We start from the raw sequence: 18207 nt of genomic DNA, 5'->3' as shown, positions 1-18207 counted from the left end.
TTCCACTGGCAGATTTTTCTACTTATTTTAAGTGAAAATCTACTTGAAACAGGTGAAAATTGTTGTTTTTTCCAGTGATGAGTCTTGTTTTAAGCGTAATGAGATTTTTTTTGACTAAAAAGAGACATTTTAACTAGAAATAAGACAAATTTCTTGTTAAGATTTTGAGTTTTTGCAGTGTGTTGTTATCTGTCATCTTTTTTTCCACATACAAGTGCTATTTTTTTTGATCGCTTCACTTTCTAATGATGTAATTACTATGAAGAGGACTCATGCGTCGTCATGGCAGCTTTGCTTGATATCAGCTGTAAAGAATGCTGATGTAAACAGCTGCCAAACATCTGTCCATGACTGTTGCTTTTCTTCACCGTGTGATATTTGGTTTCTAAAAGACGAGTCTGTGCGGTGAACCGTGATCTCAGAGGCACCTGTTAGGTCGGTGCAGTTTTTATGAGACTTACGTTTGTTTTTTGAGGGTTTATTTGATGATAATAATAATAATATGGCACTAATTTATGACATGCAAGAGAGAAACCACAACTAGACTAACCTCAAAGAAACCCCAGAAGCAAAGTAAGAAAATAGCTTCACAGCGGCACCGTGGGGAAACCACAATGTGGTTAAAGAGTCTGTCAACGCAGAGACGTTTCTTCTTACATACATCTGTTAAATTACCATTAAAACGTTTCATATAAAATGCTTGTAAAAGTTCCTGTTTACCATGAAGATAATTGATCCAATACATTTTAGAAATCTATTGCAGATTGAATATTTAATCTGCAATATTTGTCTGAAAAATTGCATTCAGATATTTCCACAAAATGTTGAGCCCTAGAATTACCTTCTCCATCTTTATCTCCACCTGCCTTCACACACTGCAAAAACTCAAATCTTAACAGGAATATCTGTCTTATTTCTAATTAAAATGTCTCATTTTTAGTCAAAAAAAATCTCATTACACTTAAAAAAAGACAAAACAACAATTTTCACCTGTTTCAAGTAGATTTTCACTTAAAATAAGTAGAAAAATCTGCCAGTGGAACAAGATTTCTTTGCTTGTAATGGGAAGATAAATCTTGTCCCACTGGCAGATTTTTCTACTTATTTCAAGAGAAAATTTACTTGAAACAGGTGAAAATTGTCAAATAAGTTATTTTTCTGGTAATGACTCTTGTTTTAAGTGTAAAGAGATTTTTGACTAAAAATGACACATTTTAACGAGAAATAAGACAAATATTCCTGGTAAGAGTTTTTGCAGTTTGCAGATCTGTGTCCCTGAAGTCTTTAGCCCAAACCCAACCCCCCAAAAACCTGCTGCTATAAGCGGCGCTGTGAAGGCGTGGCTGAAGAGGGAGCTTTTGTAGTCTATGGCTCAGAAAATCGTGTCAAACTTGAAGTCAGTGATACTAGAAATTCTCAGCAGTCAGTCTTTTACCTGCTGAATGTGTCCTGAGTGGTATGGATATTAGGAATGGGCGATATTTTACCGTCAATAAAATTCCCCACGGTAAGAATTTGTCATCTTTGTAAAAACGATAAATTCCCGTCATTTTCGTCATTTCGTAATTTTTATCGTTATCGGGATAAATGCCAGAAATTATCGTGATACATTTTTTAGTCCATACCGCCCATCCCTAATGGATATGACGATTTATCTAGATAGAAAAAATCTAGATGAGATAGATAATTATCTTTATTGAATAATATTCTTAATGTGAAACATAAAGGTGATGATTTCCGTATTAATGTGCATATTGATGCCAGAAAACAAGCTGCAACGACCTCAACGACTGACAGCCAGAGCTAAATGTTCAAATATAAGTCAAATGATGACTTAAAACAGGACATAAGGCAAAATTATCAAAAACATGGAGGTATTCTAGCCACCAACATCCTATCTTATAGGCCGTTTAACGCGCCAAGACAAGGGCGGCGCCATTACCCTACACCGGGGGTCGGCAACCCGCGGCTCTAGAGCCGCATGTGGCTCTTTAGCGCCGCCCTAGTGGCTCCTGGAGCTTTTTCAAAAATGTTTGACCTTTTTTTTCCTTTTTTCTTTTTTTTCTCTTTTTTTCCTTTTGTTCTTCTTTTTTCCTTTTTTCTTTTTTTTCCTTTTTTTCTCTTTTTTTCTTCCTTTTTCCTTTCCTTTTTAATCTCGAAATTTCGACTTTTTTCACGAAATTCTGACTATTTCCTTGACATTTCGACTTTGTTCTCAACATTTTGACTTTTTTCTCGACATTTCGACTTTTTTCTCAAGATTGTACTTCAACGTCAATCTTGACATTTCAACCTTTTTCTCGTCATTTCGACTTTTTTCTCGAAATTTAGACTTTTTTCTCAACTTTTTTTCGACATTTAGACTTTTTTCTCGAGATTGTACTTCAACATTAATCTCGACATTTCAAATGTTTTTCTTGAAATTTCGACTTTTTTCTCGACATTTCGACTTTTTTTCTTGACATTTCGCCTTTCGCCATTTGTCTTCATTCTAAGGTTTATACAAGACTTTTCATTTTTTGCGGCTCCAGACATATTTGTTTTTTGTGTTTTTGGTCCAATATGGCTCTTTCAACATTTTGGGTTGCTGACCCCTGACCTACACAAATGCATATCGTTTCCGCCGGAAATGGTTTGCGCAGGGTCTACCGGTTGAATCCATCTAGAAATAGTAAAAATATTATCAACTGACCACTGGCTCTAAAAACCTATCAATCTCCATTGACCCTCGTGTCAAAATGTCCAGCTTTGCAGGAGAAATAAACATACCGTATTTTCTGGACTATAAGCCGCTACTTTTTTCATAGGTTTTGAACCGTGCGGCTTATACAAAGGTGCGGATATTCTGGCAGCAAAGTTGCTGCCGTGTTAAAAGACACTGTTAGGAAAGGATCTATTTATGTACAAACATGTACATCATTTACAGTTCAAAATCCTTCTGTACATGTAGTAAATATCTAATCTAACAACATAAATATCTGCAGCTTGCATATTTATTTATTTTTTAAATAGAGCGGATGCAGTTTATATGCAGGTGCGGCTTATAGTCCAGAAAATACGGTATTTATTCAAAGAATGGTTACAGTCTACAAAGCTTGTACCAACCAAATGTTTATTTCTAATTTCCCCAAGCAAAACAACAGTTGAAATGCAAGTTCCTGTTGCAAACGTTTGACAAGAAAGACAGGAAAGAGCTAAAATGTAATCTAGAGAAGGATGCAGGAACAGAGATGTACAGGAGAGAGATGGAGGCAGAGAGGCAGCTTTGGAAAAGCATCCTGAGAGAAAACATAGCCAGGAGGGAGACAACCCTGAGAAAATGAGCGTTGGGACCTTGGTGGAGGATGGAAGATGGAGCTGGAGCGTTCTGACGGGAGGAGAACGAGACGGGAAAGTGTGAGGGGAAAAAACTCCAAGACGGCGATGGAGAGAGATGTGTTAAATAGAGTGGGTGTTTGCGAAGGCGTCAAACAAAGCTAGCCAGGGGAAGAGAAATCAGGAGTGCGACAGAGAAGACAGAGAAGCATCCATTCTGCAGGACAGAGGGGAAAGGCAGTGAGGACCAGAGGCAGAACAACCAGAAACATCCTCTCCCTCATCCTCTCCTCATCCTCTCCTCATCGTCTCCTCATCGTCTCCTCATCCTCTCCTCGTCTCCTCGGCCCTCGCTGCTTCACCAGGAGAATAACGAGGCTCGCTAAGGCCTTTCAGATGCATTCTGACTCCTTGGAGAGCCTGTCAGCTGTGCTCACCATCATCATCATCATCATCATCACCTCCCCCTCCTCCCCTCCTCATCATGAAAAGAAAAAATAATTTCAAATAACTGCTCTGCAGTTGCACTAAGAGACCACCAGGGGGAGCCAGAAACGCGAGGAGCGCCCACTGGAAAGCGCCATGTTTGGGTTTTTCTCTGCTTTTCTGTGTATTTGTATGTGTAATAAGTCTTACCTATACTTGAAAAGACCAATTCTTGAAAACTCGGTGTATTTGCACAAGTTTCAGCACAATTTTCCAGCCCTGACATTGATTAAAACCCTGACCTTATCCTTAGGGCCCGAGCACTTACAGTGCGAGGCCCTATTGTATCTGTAGGAATTTTTTTTTTTTTTCTTTTTCTTTTTCTTTTTCTTCTGACGAAAGGAGGGCCTTTTTTCCCCCTAAACGTGCCCAAAAAGTCACCAAATTTTGCATGCAAGCCAGGCCTGGCGAAAAATTTGATATTCAATGGTTTGCATTAATGGGCGTGGCAAAATGGCTCAACAGCGCCACCTTGAAAACTTTGTGACTCAAGCCCCACAATACGGTTTGACGTACATGCACGAAAATCGCTACACACCTGTATCATGTCGCAACTTAAAGAAAAGTCTCTTGGAGCCATGGCCGAAACCGAACAGGAAGTCGGCCATTTTGAATTAATCGTGTCACTTTGGCGCAATTTATGCCATTCCTTCGGCAGTTAATTCAGCCCGAACCGTAACGTTCCCCCAAGTGTGTTATACATCAAAATGTGCGTCTCCATCCTGCGACAACACGCATTACTTTTCTCTTTCAAAAGCGTTACCGTGGCGACGTTAGACGCCAAAAAGCGCGCCCACCCTTCATCTAGTTGGTTCAGACCGAAAAAACTTTGCGCCTCAAGCCCCAGAATACGGTTTGACGTACCTGAACGAAAATTGGTACACTCCTGTATCATGTTGCAACTAAAAGAAAAGTCTCTTGGCGCCATGGCCGAAACCCAACAGGAAGTCGGCCATTTTAAACATTCTGAATTAATCGCGTATTTTTGGAGCAATTTTTGCCATTCCTTCGACAGTTAATTCAGCCCGAACCGTAACGTGCACCCAGGTGTGTTATACATCAAAATGTGCGTCTCCATCCTGCGACTACACGCATTACTTTTCTCTTTCAAAAGCGTTACCGTGGCGACGCTAGACGCGAAAAAGCGCGCGTCCCCTTCATCTGATTGGTCCATATTTGATAGTTCTCCAAAAGTCACCATATTTTGCATGCATGGCAGGCCTGGCGATAAATTTGATATTTCATGGTTTGCATTAATGGGCGTGGCAAAACGGCTCAACAGCGCCCCCCGGAAAACTTTGTGCCTCAAGCCCCACAATACGGTTTGACGTACATGCACGAAAATCGGTACACACCTGTATCATGTCGCAACTTAAAGAAAAGTCTCTTGGCGCCATGGCTGAAACCGAACAGGAAGTCGGCCATTTTTAATTGATTGTGTAATTTTGGCAAAATTTATGCCATTCCTTCGGCAATTAATACGGCCCGAACCGTAACGTGCACCCAGGAGTGTTATACATCAAAATGTGCGTCTTCATCCTGCGACACCACGCATTACTTTTCTCTTTCAAAAGTGTTACCGTGGCGACGCTAGACGAAAAAGCGCGCGTCCCCTTCATCTGATTGGTCCATATTTGATAGGCACCAAATTTTGCATGCAAGCCAGGCCTGGCGATAAATTGGATATTTCATGGTTTGCATTAATGGGCGTGGCCTAACGGCTCAACAGCGCCCCCTAGAAAACTATTCTCTGCCATAACTTTTGAATGGTTTGACATAAAGAGTCGTGGGTGGTGTCATGGGACTCGGTATTGACTCCTTGACCATAATTGGTGAAAATTAGCCCCGCCCCTTCTTCTGATTGGTTGGCCCTTTTTTCTGCTATAACTTTTCAATGGTTTAACATAGGAAGTCGTGGGTGGTGTCATTTCTGATATGCTTATGGGGGGGGCGGTGACCGTGAGTGCGAGGGCCCGTTCATCGCTGCTTGCAGCTTTAATTTTTACTTAAGGTCTTTGTACATGAGTATGTCAAAGCCAACTGTTGGAGTGTGTTTGCAAGTCCAGTGTGTGTGTGTGTGTGTGTGTATGTGTGTGTGTGTGTGTGTGTGTAGAAGAAGCAGAGACAGCCTGGTTAATATTTGTCGTGGCAGCTGGTGAATGGGAAACAATTCAGTCCTACTCAGTAACCTTTACACAAACAATCCAGTGAATCAGGTTCAAGGCAAACAACGGCTTCTGTCGCCAGCTCTGCTTGGATTTCTGATGGCACCCACTGCAGATTGGTTTTCTCTCTTTTTCCCCCCTTTTCTTTCGTTTTTCTAACAAGTGTTTAATACACAAATGACGCAGAACAGAAGGAGGGATGAAGTGAAAACCGTGTGCATGTGAGTGTGTTAAGTTAAGCAGCTCCTCAGTAGTTTACAGTCACACATACACACCCAGTCACATGCACACACACACACACACACACACACACACACACACACACACACACACACACACACACACACACATGAATAATCCCAGTATTTTTGATGTAAAGGACAAGAGAGCTCTGTAAAGATTACTGGCTGCTCCTTTTCCAGATTGGCAGTGAAAATATTGATCATTTTGATGATCTGCTACTGTACAGTTGATTAAATCTATAAAAAAGAGTGACAGGTGTCAATCAGAAGTTCCCAAAGCACCTTGTTTAATGAAGAAAAGCAGCTCCTTAACGAACAGAGCTGTAAAGATGTGGTGGAAAACAGCTGTTAGCAGCGAGCTCAGTGTATCCAAAGTGTTGCTATTGATTGGGGTTTTGAGGTATTTTCCCTTTAAAGGGGATCTATTATGAAAAACAAGTTTTCTCTTGCTTTAACATAGGGCGTCCGACAAATGTTCAGCTCAAAACGGCGCTCTGCGCTGCGTCGCTCGCGGCCAGTTAGGACAGTCCAATAGAAAATTAAAGCTGCAAGCAGCGATGAACGGGCCCTCGCACTCACGGCCACCGCCCCCTATAAGCATATCAGAAATGACACCACCCACGACTTCCTATGTCAAACCATTCAAAAGTTATAGCAGAAAAAAGGGACAACCAATCAGAAGAAGGGGCGGGGCTAATTCAGGCCAATGAAGGTCAAGGACTCCATAAAGAATCTGATGACACCACCCACGACTCTTTATGTCAAACCATTCAAAAGTTATGGCAGAGAAAAGTATTCTAGGGGGCGCTGTTGAGCCGTTAGGCCACGCCCATTAATGCAAACCATGAAATATCAAATTTATCGCCAAGTCTGTCTTGCATGCCAAATTTGGTGACTTTTGGAGAACTATCAAATATGGACCAATCAGATTTCAAAATGGCCGACTTCCTGTTTGGTTTCTGCCATGTCGCCAAGAGACTTTTCTTTAAGTTGTGACATGATACAGGTGTGTACCGATTTTCGTGCATGTACGTCAAACCGTATTGTGGGGCTTGAGGCACAAAGTTTTCCGGGGGGCGCTGTTGAGCCATTTTGCCACGCCCATTAATGCAAACCATGAAATATCAAATTTATCACCAGGCCTGGCTTGCATGCAAAATTTGGTGACTTTTGGGGAACTATCACATATGGACCAATCAGATGAAGGGGGGCCGCGCCTTTTGGCGTCTAGCGTTGCCACGGTAACACTTTTGAAAGAGAAAAGTAATGCGCATAGTCGCAGGATGGAGACGCACATTTTGATGTATAACACATCTGGGTTCACGATACCGTTCGGGCTGTATTAATTCTCGAAGGAATGGCATATATTGCTCCAAAATTACGCGATTAATTCAGAATGTTCAAAATGGCCGACTTCCTGTTCGGTTTCGGCCATGGCACCAAGAGACCTTTCTTTAAGTTGCGACATGATACAGGTGTGTACCGATTTTCGTTCATGTACGTCAAACCGTATTGTGGGGCTTGAGGCACAAAGATTTTTCTGTCTGAACCGATCAGATGAAGGGTGGGCGCACTTTTTGGCGTCTAGCGTCGCTACGGTAATGCTTTTGAAAGAGAAAAGTAATGCGCGTAGTCGCAGGATGGAGACGCACATTTTGATGTATAACACACCTGGGTGCACGTTACGGTTCGGGCCGTATTAATTGCCGAAGGAAGGCATCAATTTCGCCAAAATGACACGACTAATTCAAAATGGCCGACATCCTGTTCGGTTTCGGGCATGTCGCCAAGAGACTTTTCTTTAAGTTGTGTACTGATACAGGTGTGTAGCGATTTTCGTGCATGTACGTCAAACCGTATTGTGGGGCTTGAGGCACAAAGTTTTCTAGGGGGCGCTGTTGAGACATTTTGCCACGCCCATTAATGTAAACCATTAAATATCAAATTTTTCGCCAGGCCTGACTTGCATGCAAAATTTGGTGACTTTTTGGGCACGTTTAGGGGGGCAAAAAGGCCCTCCTTTCGTCAGAAGAAAAAAGAAAGAAAGAAAGAAAAAAAATTCCTACAGATACAATAGGGCCTTCGCACTGAAGGTGCTCGGGCCCTAATTAAAGCTGCAAGCAGCGATGAACGGTCCTCCACCCTTGTGCACGTTCAGGCTGCAGTGGAAGCTTGTATGACTTGATGTAGATTCTTCAGACCTGGACATTTAGCGGTTGAAACCACCCACAACTCTCTATATCAAACCATTCAAAAGTTATGGCAGAAAATAGGAACTATCAGATATCACATTTTGATGTATAACACACCTGGGTGCACGTTACGGTTCGGGCGAAGAAGCGGCCAAAGAAATGGCATAAATTTCGCCAAAATTACAGGATTAATTCAAAATGGCCGACTTCCTGTTGCCAAGAGACTTTTCTTTAAGTTGCGACATGATACAGGTGTGTACCGATTTTCGTGCATGTACGTCAATACGTATTGTGGGGCTTGAGGCACAAAGTTTTCTAGGGGGCGCTGTTGAGCCAATAAGCCACGCCCATTAATGCAAACCATTAAATATCATTTTTTTCACCAGGCCTGGCTTGGTGCAAAATTTGGTGACACAATTTGGGGCACGTTTAGGGGGGCGAAAAGGCCCTCCTTTCGTCAGAAAAACGAGAATAAAAATAACGACAAAAACTCCTACAGATACAAAGGCCTTCGCACTGTCACTGCTCGGGCCCTAATAAAGCAATGGAATTGATTTTGTCGCTGACGCTCGCTAGCATCGCATGCAGTTAGGACACGGTGTAAATAACTCCTCCGGCTGGAGCTTCCGCCATTTTTCCGTAGCGGTGTATCATTTACACTGCAAAAACTCAAAATCTTAACAAGAATATTTGTCTTATTTCTAGTTAAAATGTCTAATTTTTAGTCAAACAAAAACTCATTACACTTAAAACAAGACTAATCACTGGAAAAAAAACAACAATTTTCACCTGTTTCAAGTAGATTTTCACTTAAAATAAGTAGAAAAATCTGCCAGTGGAACAAGATTTTTTTGCTTAGAGAAGATAAATCTTGTACCACTGGCAGATTTTTCTACTTATTTCAAGTGAAAATTTACTTGAAACAGGTGAAAATTGTCAAATAACAACTTATTTTTCTGGCGATGACTCTTGTTTTAAGTGTAATGAGATTTTTTGACTAAAAATGAGACATTTTAACTAGAAATAAGACAAATATTCTTGTTAAGATTCTGAGTTTTTGCAGTGCAGGCAGGCAGCCAATCAGCACAGAGCCTCATTATCATAGCCCCGCCCACTCAGAATCCTGCATAGATAATGAGGTTAGAGAATGGGAAGATAAAGACGTGGTTTAGAGGCTGAATTCCTAATTTATTTAGCAAAAAACAATCAAAAGCTTGTTTTTAAGACATTAAATGCCTGTTTAAAACAGGTATTAGATGCAATAATAGGTCCCCTTTAAGAGATTTTCCCCCCCAACCCCGGCCCTCCTCTCCCTCCCACTCACCCTTCATCTCGCAGCAGTCTTTGGGGCCTCTCTGGTCGGCCTTGATGGGCAGCTGCAGCAGGGACTTCAGGTTGCTCATGGAGGTCAGGTGGCCGCTCTGGGGGCCGTTTCCGGCCGGGTTACTGGCCCCAAACTGCGGGCTGGTGGCCCCCGCGGGGAGATCCGGCGGCAGGAGCTGCGTGAGGGGCCTGGACATCACTTCAGGGGGCCAGGAGGAGGAGGAGGAGGAGGAGGAGGAAGAGGAGGAGGAAGAGGAGGAGGTGCTGGAGGAGCAAACCTGCAGAGGGCCAAGTCAAGATCACAATAATCCACTTAGTGGCGGCCGCTGACAGGCGCGCAGAGCTCTCCACCTGACACCCCGCTGCCCTCTGGTCCCATGCGGGGGAAGAAATGTGCAAAAAAGGGATAAATGTGCAAAAAGAAACAGAAAAAGAGGGGGATTTATCTCCAAAATGGCAGCATGTTGATCCAGATCCTGTCAGTGCAGCGCTCTTCAGATAAACTCCTGCACGCACAGATGACAACACATTGAAAGATCAGGTGCGTCCTGGTCCTGATCCTGGTTCTGGACCTGGTTCCTGGTCCTGATCCTGGTTTTGGACCTGGTTCCCAGTCCTGATCCTGGTTTTGTACCTGGTTCCTAGTCCTGATCCTGGTTTTGGACCTGGTTCCTAGTCCTGATCCTGGTTTTGGACCTGGTTCCTAGTCCTGATCCTGGTTTTGGACCTGGTTCCTAGTCCTGATCCTGGTTTTGGACCTGGTTCCTGGTCCTGATCCTGGTTTTGGACCTGGTTCCTAGTCCTGATCCTGGTTTTGGACCTGGTTCCTAGTCCTGATCCTGGTTTTGGACCTGGTTCCTAGTCCTGATCCTGGTCCTGGTCCTGATTCCTGATCCTGATCCTGGTTCTGGACTTGGTTCCTAGTCCTGATCCTGGTTTTGGACCTGGTTCCTAGTCCTGATCCTGGTTTTGGACCTGGTTCCTAGTCCTGATCCTGGTTTTGGACCTGGTTCCTAGTCCTGATCCTGGTCCTGGTCCTGATTCCTGGTCCTGATTCCTAGTCCTGATCCCAGATTTTATTTTTGCAGGTGATCAAGTTCGAGTATTCACCTCGGAGTGAGCAGCAAATAATAAATAAAGCAGAAATCAAGGCGGCTGCGCGTCTGTAGTCCCATGAAGCGAAAGCGCAGGAAAAAAAAAAAAAGAGGGATTAGTAACAGCAGAATAGAGTCGAGACGCGGCGGAAAGTCTCCATGTCAGGCGGAAAAAGATCCCAAAATAAAGAAAACCTGAACAAAATAATATCGGATGAAAGAAATAAAGACACCCCCCTCAAAAAATAATAAAATCCAGAAGTGTGAGAGTCACATAGAGGATGGCTCTTATTTCCCTCCCTCTCTCTCCCTCTCTCTCTCTCTCTCTGTCAGCTGGAACCGACACGGGCCGCTCGCGTGACGTCACCTCTCACGGGGGAAAGGGGCGGGGCTCGTTAGCATAGAAGCCACGCCCCCCCAGCCTTGACATCCACTACTCTACTTTACGGACCCGCTAGGAAGGTGGGAAATGTGAGCTTTGATTTGATTTATTTTATTTTTGTACATGTAAGAAACAACACTTCAAGAGAAGTTTAAGGAAACAAAACAACAAAACAAAAAATTTCATCCAACAGAACAAAGAATTTCATCCTTTAACACTTGATATCGTAATTTACATGTGCAAAAAAGCAGTAGGAAGAAGTGTAAATTTATTTAATTCTACCCCCGTTCACTGATCATTTAACCCGTATTTATAAATACTCACACACTGTACTCACACTGCTAAATAACAGTATTATTATTATATACTGTAATTATACTCACACACATACCTATACATACACATAGTTGAATATTTCTATATATTTGTACACACATGCCCATATTAATATTTATATAGATATACTTATTTACACCATACTGTCTCTATTAACTGCATCTGCTCTATATCTATACATATCTACTTACACACATATATATATACCCATACATACGCATACACCAATACATACCTACATATATATATATACATATATATATTTTTTTTTTATATTCATATATATATATATATATATATATATATATATATATATATATATATATATATATATATATATATATATATTTAGCTGCCCATTTCTGTACATAAATATAACTTTATAACTAAATATAACTATATAACTTTCACTTTTTTTTTAACTCAGTTTATACTCCTTGTCTTTATCTGATTAATTTAATTTGTGTGTGTGTGTGTGTGTGTGTGTGTGTGTGTGTGTGTGTGTGTGTGTGTGTGTGTGTGTGTGTGTGTGTGTGTGTGTGTGTAAGTATATATATATAGATATAGAGCAGATGGAGTTAATATAGAGATAGTATAGTGTAAATAAGTATATTTATATTTATATGGGCATGTGTGTACAAATATATAGAAATACTCAACTGTGTGTATGTGTGTATAAGTAAGTGTGTGAGTATAATTATAGTATGGTTAGTTATAAATACTTGTTAATAAATGATTAGTGAACAGGCGTAGGATTAAATAAGTTTACACTTCTTCCTACTCCTTTTTGCACATGTAATTAAGATATTAAGTGTTAAAGTATTGATATTGATTTAAATTGATTAAATCAAATCAATTTAAAACATCTGTAAGAGTCTATTATGTCAATCTACAATAATCCAGTTTTTGGGTTTAGGTAGCGGTAGCGGTAGCTTAGCTCAGACTGCGATCAGATCTCAAGATTTAGGTCGATTGCTGTTATTGTTTTGGTCGGCTCCGTGCCGGTTTCGTGCTTTGTTTGTGGTTTTTGTTGCAGATTTCAGATTTCCAGTGCTTGACGTGTGTCTCCGTGTGTTCCTGCTTCCTGGATTGGCAGTGGATGTCGTCACCCCCCCCCCAAAAAAAAAAAAAAAAAACACTGGGTTTGTACGTGTATATTTATGTATGTGTACGCATATGTGTGCGTATATATATGTATATATATTAAATATAGTAATAATGCACATATATACACTTTTGGTTTCTACCGTCATGGTATCAATCAATAATATGTGTGCAGACAAGGTAAAAAAAAAAAAAAAATACAATAATCCACTCGAAACCAAATAGAGGTAGGTCTAATTTATTAATTTGTTGGACCTTTGACATGTTTAATTAACATGTAAGACCACTTTTTTCATTTATTTATTAGACAGACATTAATTTTCATATAATAATAATAATAATAATAATAATAATAATAATAATAATAATAATAATAATAATAATAATAATAATAATGTCATTACATTTTCAATATTTGACACATAAGTTACCTATAAGTCAAATTAAATGTTTGTAAGGACAAACATTTTTTGATAATTTATTATAACATATATAAACATAATTTTATTATTGAAAACAGAATTGATTGGAATAGCCTGCTATTAGAAGCTTTTTCTACCTATTTTAAAGTATTGGACTGCAGGGCTCTCATCAACAATTGGAATAAGTTGGAGAGGGATTTGAAATCAAGTAGAACCTTAATCTTATTTAAAAAAACATTGAAAAGAAGGATGATTTCTCTATATCAAATTAATGAGTGGTGATGCTTGCTATGTTGATTTGGGTATTCATTTATTTGGTGATTAGATTTGATTATTCAAGGATGAAGGTAACATGTAGACTGCACCTCTTTTTTTCTTTCTTTCTTATTTCTCAAGGAATCTTTGTTATCCCCATGGAGGCAATTTGTTTTATCATCATCATCATCATCATCATCATCATCATCATTTATTTAACTCACCACCATGATCACATGGTATGGAGCACAAGTATACAAACATTTGTACATTTATAGCAAGTGCAAGTGCCGGGCTGTGCATTCAACTAAAATACTCAATTTGGCAAAATAAATATCATTTGAACAGAGGAAGGACATTCTTCAAAAAGGCGCCTAATTTATAAATAACATTTAACTTATTAGAATTGAAGTAACAAAATCAGTTTAAACATAGATTGTCGGTTTGTACTTTGGTAAATATTTTTGTCTGAGATTCATTATATTTACATGTTTACATTCGAACAAAATATGAAACTCTTTACTGCAGTCTTATCTCTTACTTCTTGCTTTTATTTCATTACTTTAAATAATTCTTTTGAGGGTAGGCATAAGCTTTGCTTCAGCCTACACCTTTTTCGGTCTATATGTTATTTATATATTGGTTCACTTTTTTGTAATGTTTTATTTGAACAGTGTATTCATTTCCTTGTTGTCATTTTTATTTTATTTTTAATTTTGTAAAAGCTATTTTGATGTTTGCTTATTTGTATTCTTTTTTTGTGATGTCATGACGAAATAAACTAAACTAAACACAATTAAATGCCCAGTGGTGTAAAGTAACGAAGTACAAGTACTTCGTTATTTTACTTAAGTAAGATTTTTGAGAATTTGTACTTTTGATACTTTCATTTTTCTGTACTTTTACTTTTACTTCGTTACATTTTCAAAGAAAAAAATCTTACTTTTAATCCGCTATATTTAAAATTGGACACGTCGTTACTAGCTACAAATTATTGAAAAATGGGGTAATGGAGACAAACGCTAAAGGGGTCAGAATAATATCACCATTATTCAGAGTTGTAAGCAAATTCTTGGAATAAAGCCACTTTCGACATCATGACAATGTTGGGACTTCATTTCTTTGCAATCCTTTTGAAAATAATTTTGTACTTTGAATTTTGTACCTTGTACTTTGTACTTTTTACTTTTGTACTCAAGTACATTTTGCACCATGTCCTTTTGGTACTTTATTATATTTAATTTGAGGTACTTTTATACTTTTACTTAAGTAATGTTCTTAATGGGTACTTTTTACTTTTACTTAAGTAATTTTCAAGCAGAAAATCTGTACTTTTACTTTTTTTTTTTTTCTTTTTTTAAAAGTGAATGCTAGTTTATGGTTTATAAATTCATACCGTTTACCGCTAAGGATTAGGGGTCCTCGGAGTTGGAGGGACTTTTTTTTTCTTCTTTTTTTTAGAAACTTTATTGAAAGGTCAGACGTTACAATTAGTGAAAACACATTCAGGTGTTCCCAAGGCAGTTAGTAATGTACATGTCCAATTACAACAGTAATAATAAACAACAATTAAACAAATGTGGTAATGGCATGACGTTATTAATAGAAAAGATTACAACAGCTGAGTGAATTGAGCATGATGCATAATACAGCATTAGAAATCCAGAAAGAGTAACAAGGGAACATAAAACTGACCCTAATGTGACATATTTTAAAATGCTTTAACATAAAGTGCAACAGACTGAATAAAATAAATAATAAACAGACATAATGAAATAAAAGGAACTTATATAAATAAGTAATTAAATTAGTAAAGTAATAAAACTAGTAAGGAAAAAAAGCAGCTTTTATAAGGGGGAATTCAGAATGATTTTATTCAATTCAGTAGGGAAAATTCTTTAAGAGATCATATACATTTCGTGCCTTAATTGTTGTTATACGTTTTAGAGATTTCAAATACATTTTAAATTCGTTCATAAATACACAAAATTTTGGGGATGATTTTAGTATCCTATTCTTGTGGATAAAAAAAGGATTACATTGCAACAGAGTTCATCATTTTTGTTTTTCAAGATCATACCAAAAGTTACATTATCTTTAGAAATAGAGGATGGGAACGATGCAATTTTCCGTTTAATAAATCTGTGAAGATTATTCCAGAATGTTTGTATTGCATCACAAGAGAAGAAAATATGGTCCGTAGTTTCAATTTCATTTATCTGTACTTTTACTTAAGTACAATATTTTTGTACTTTTTCCACCTCTGTAAATGCCCTACCGTCGTTTTTTTCATTGAACGCACCACGATAGGCAAATCCAAAGCGCCACGCCCCCTGTCAGTTTGGACCAATGGGGAGCGTTTTCCTGGCCTGTTGCTCAGCCAATCAGAGCCCTGGGATCTGATCTCCTTCCTGGATGGACTGTCACACTAACTCCTCTCACATGCTCATGTAAACAACATCCAATGCCAAAGCAAAGATCCCTCACTGGGGGTGAGAAACGAGAGGAGAGGGACATGTTTATATACATATATATACATATATACATATATTTACACATATGCATGTATAAGCAACGTGGTGGAAGCAAACACGCCTCCAGGCGCTCACGTTAATGCACACAAAACCTTACAGACACGAGTTTCTACTGTTTCTACTGCAAAACCAAAACGTTTTGTTGACGTGTTTCAACTTAAACAGCGTCAGACTCGTGTATTTGGTGTTTTAAGCCTTGAAAAGCGGGCGGAAACACGGCGTTTTGGTGTGCAGATGTCCCTACTTGCCCCTTCAGCCAGTCTAATGAAGCACATGTTCTCTGCACGCGTCCGCTGCTGCCTGCTGGCGGCGACGCCGCGCTGTGATTGGCTGAATGTAGGTCACTCGCTGCCGCTCCGCGCCTCCTATTGGCTAAAACTAGGTCACAGGCCCCGCCCACCTGTCCCCCCCTCCCCATGCCACCGCGTGACAGCTCGATGGGAGAGTGTGTTTGTTGCTGTTTCACGTCTTCTATTAGTTAAAGATCATATTTACTTCCTTTTCTTGTACATATTTTGTTGTACTGCCTGGAAAAGAACTAGAGGAATATTAGATTACATTAGATGTCTCCTCAATTGAAGAGAATTATGGCAGATAATAACACTATTGGGTGAAGGGGTAGATTTGTTCATATTTATGTTCAGAAATGGGCAGCTAATTATATGTTTATGTATGCATGTGTATATGTATATATATATATATATATATATATGTAGGTATGTATGGGTGTATGCATATGTATAAGTATATATATATATATATATATATATATATATATATATATATATATACACACATATACACACATATATATATATATATATATATATATATATATATATATATATATATATACACATACACACAAGTCGTAATATTACGAGAATAAAGTCATATTATTACGAGAATAAAGTCGTAACATTACGAGAATAAAGTCGTAATTTATGAGAATAAAATCGTAATATTATGTGAATATAATTTATGAGAATAAAGTCGTAATGTTACGAGAATAGTCGTAACATTACGAGAATAAAGTCGTAACATTACGAGAATAAAGTCGGAATTTATGAGAATAAAGTCGTAATATTATGTGAATATAATTTATGAGAATAAAGTCGTAATTTATGAGAACTCTAACAGGAAGAGCATGTTCTCCCTGTGTTAAAATGAGGAATATTGAGCATCTTGTGAAGTTATATTTATATATTTATAACATATTTAATAGTACGACTTTATTTTCGTAATATTACGACTTTATTCTCAAAATATTACGACTTTATTCTCGTAATTTCCTTTTTTTTTTGTCTTAGTTTGGCCCTAATACTCCGTCCTAGTATGTATAGGTATGTGTGTGAGTATAATTACAGTATATAATAATAATAATAATAATAATAATAATAATAATGCTGTTATTTAGCAGTGTGAGTACAGTGTGTGAGTATTTATAAATACGGGTTAAATGATTAGTGAATGGGGGTTGGATTAAATAAGTTTACACTTCTTCCTATTCCTTTTTGCACATGTAAATTAAGATATCAACTGTTAAAGTATGAAATTCTTTGTTTGGTTGTTTCGTTTTCTTATCTTCTCTTGAATTGTTGTTTTTTACATGTACAAAATAAATCAAATCAAATAAAAAAAAAATTAAAACAAATCGGTTATCATAATAAACTATAGCATTCAATAATAAGGATTATTTTATAGGGTTTAAAATGAACAGATTCTTGCTATAATCCTCCCACATCAATGTTATTTATTGAAGATACACGTTTTTTTCTCCCTCTTTGTCCAAACTTGCATATTTTGCTTGGACTGTCTTGTAGTTGCACATTTTCTCATGTTTTTTTTAATTATAACTGGCAGTTAGTAAACTGTATTTTGCATAGAATATGCTGTATTATTGAAATTACGTACAATACGTGACTTGCGGTGTTGGGAAATAAACAAAAAGAGGTCAATAAAAAATTTAAATCTAACCTAATAACTTTTCCAATGTTCCAAAAGAGATATTCACACGTAAAATGGTCGGCTACATCTTGTATTTCCAGTGGATGCTACTTTAACGGTTGCATGAAGCAGTTGCAACAGCTGCGAGGGGGGACTGACAGTTCCTAGAAAGATCTCCAAGTGGATCTGGTGTCAAACTTCAGTGTTGTTACACACAGTCTGCATGTCAGGAAAAGTACTCTAAGGTTGCAAGAGGCTAAAGTCATTCGCCTCGCTAAGGAACAGGAATTTGTGTGTGCTGAACTGTTTCAATGAAGAATGAGGCACAACAGCTGGACACCACTCATGTGTAATTATAACTGATGGGGCATTTCTAATTAAATTCTGTTCTCCTGGCCCTTTTTTGAGGC

The 18207-nt window shown here is 38.5% G+C and overlaps 1 pseudogene; it reads right to left on the bottom strand.

Moving 5' to 3' along the window:
* Positions 1-10007, bottom strand: part of LOC133460749 (hepatic leukemia factor-like) — an 89698-nt pseudogene extending 79691 nt beyond the window's left edge.
* Between the last annotated feature and the right edge of the window lie 8200 nt (positions 10008-18207).

Source organism: Cololabis saira, chromosome 15, assembly GCF_033807715.1.
Source record: "Cololabis saira isolate AMF1-May2022 chromosome 15, fColSai1.1, whole genome shotgun sequence".
NCBI lineage: Eukaryota > Metazoa > Chordata > Actinopteri > Beloniformes > Belonidae > Cololabis > Cololabis saira.
The sequence above is the reverse complement of the archived record's forward strand: the minus strand, read 5'-3'. Positions and strand labels throughout refer to the sequence as shown.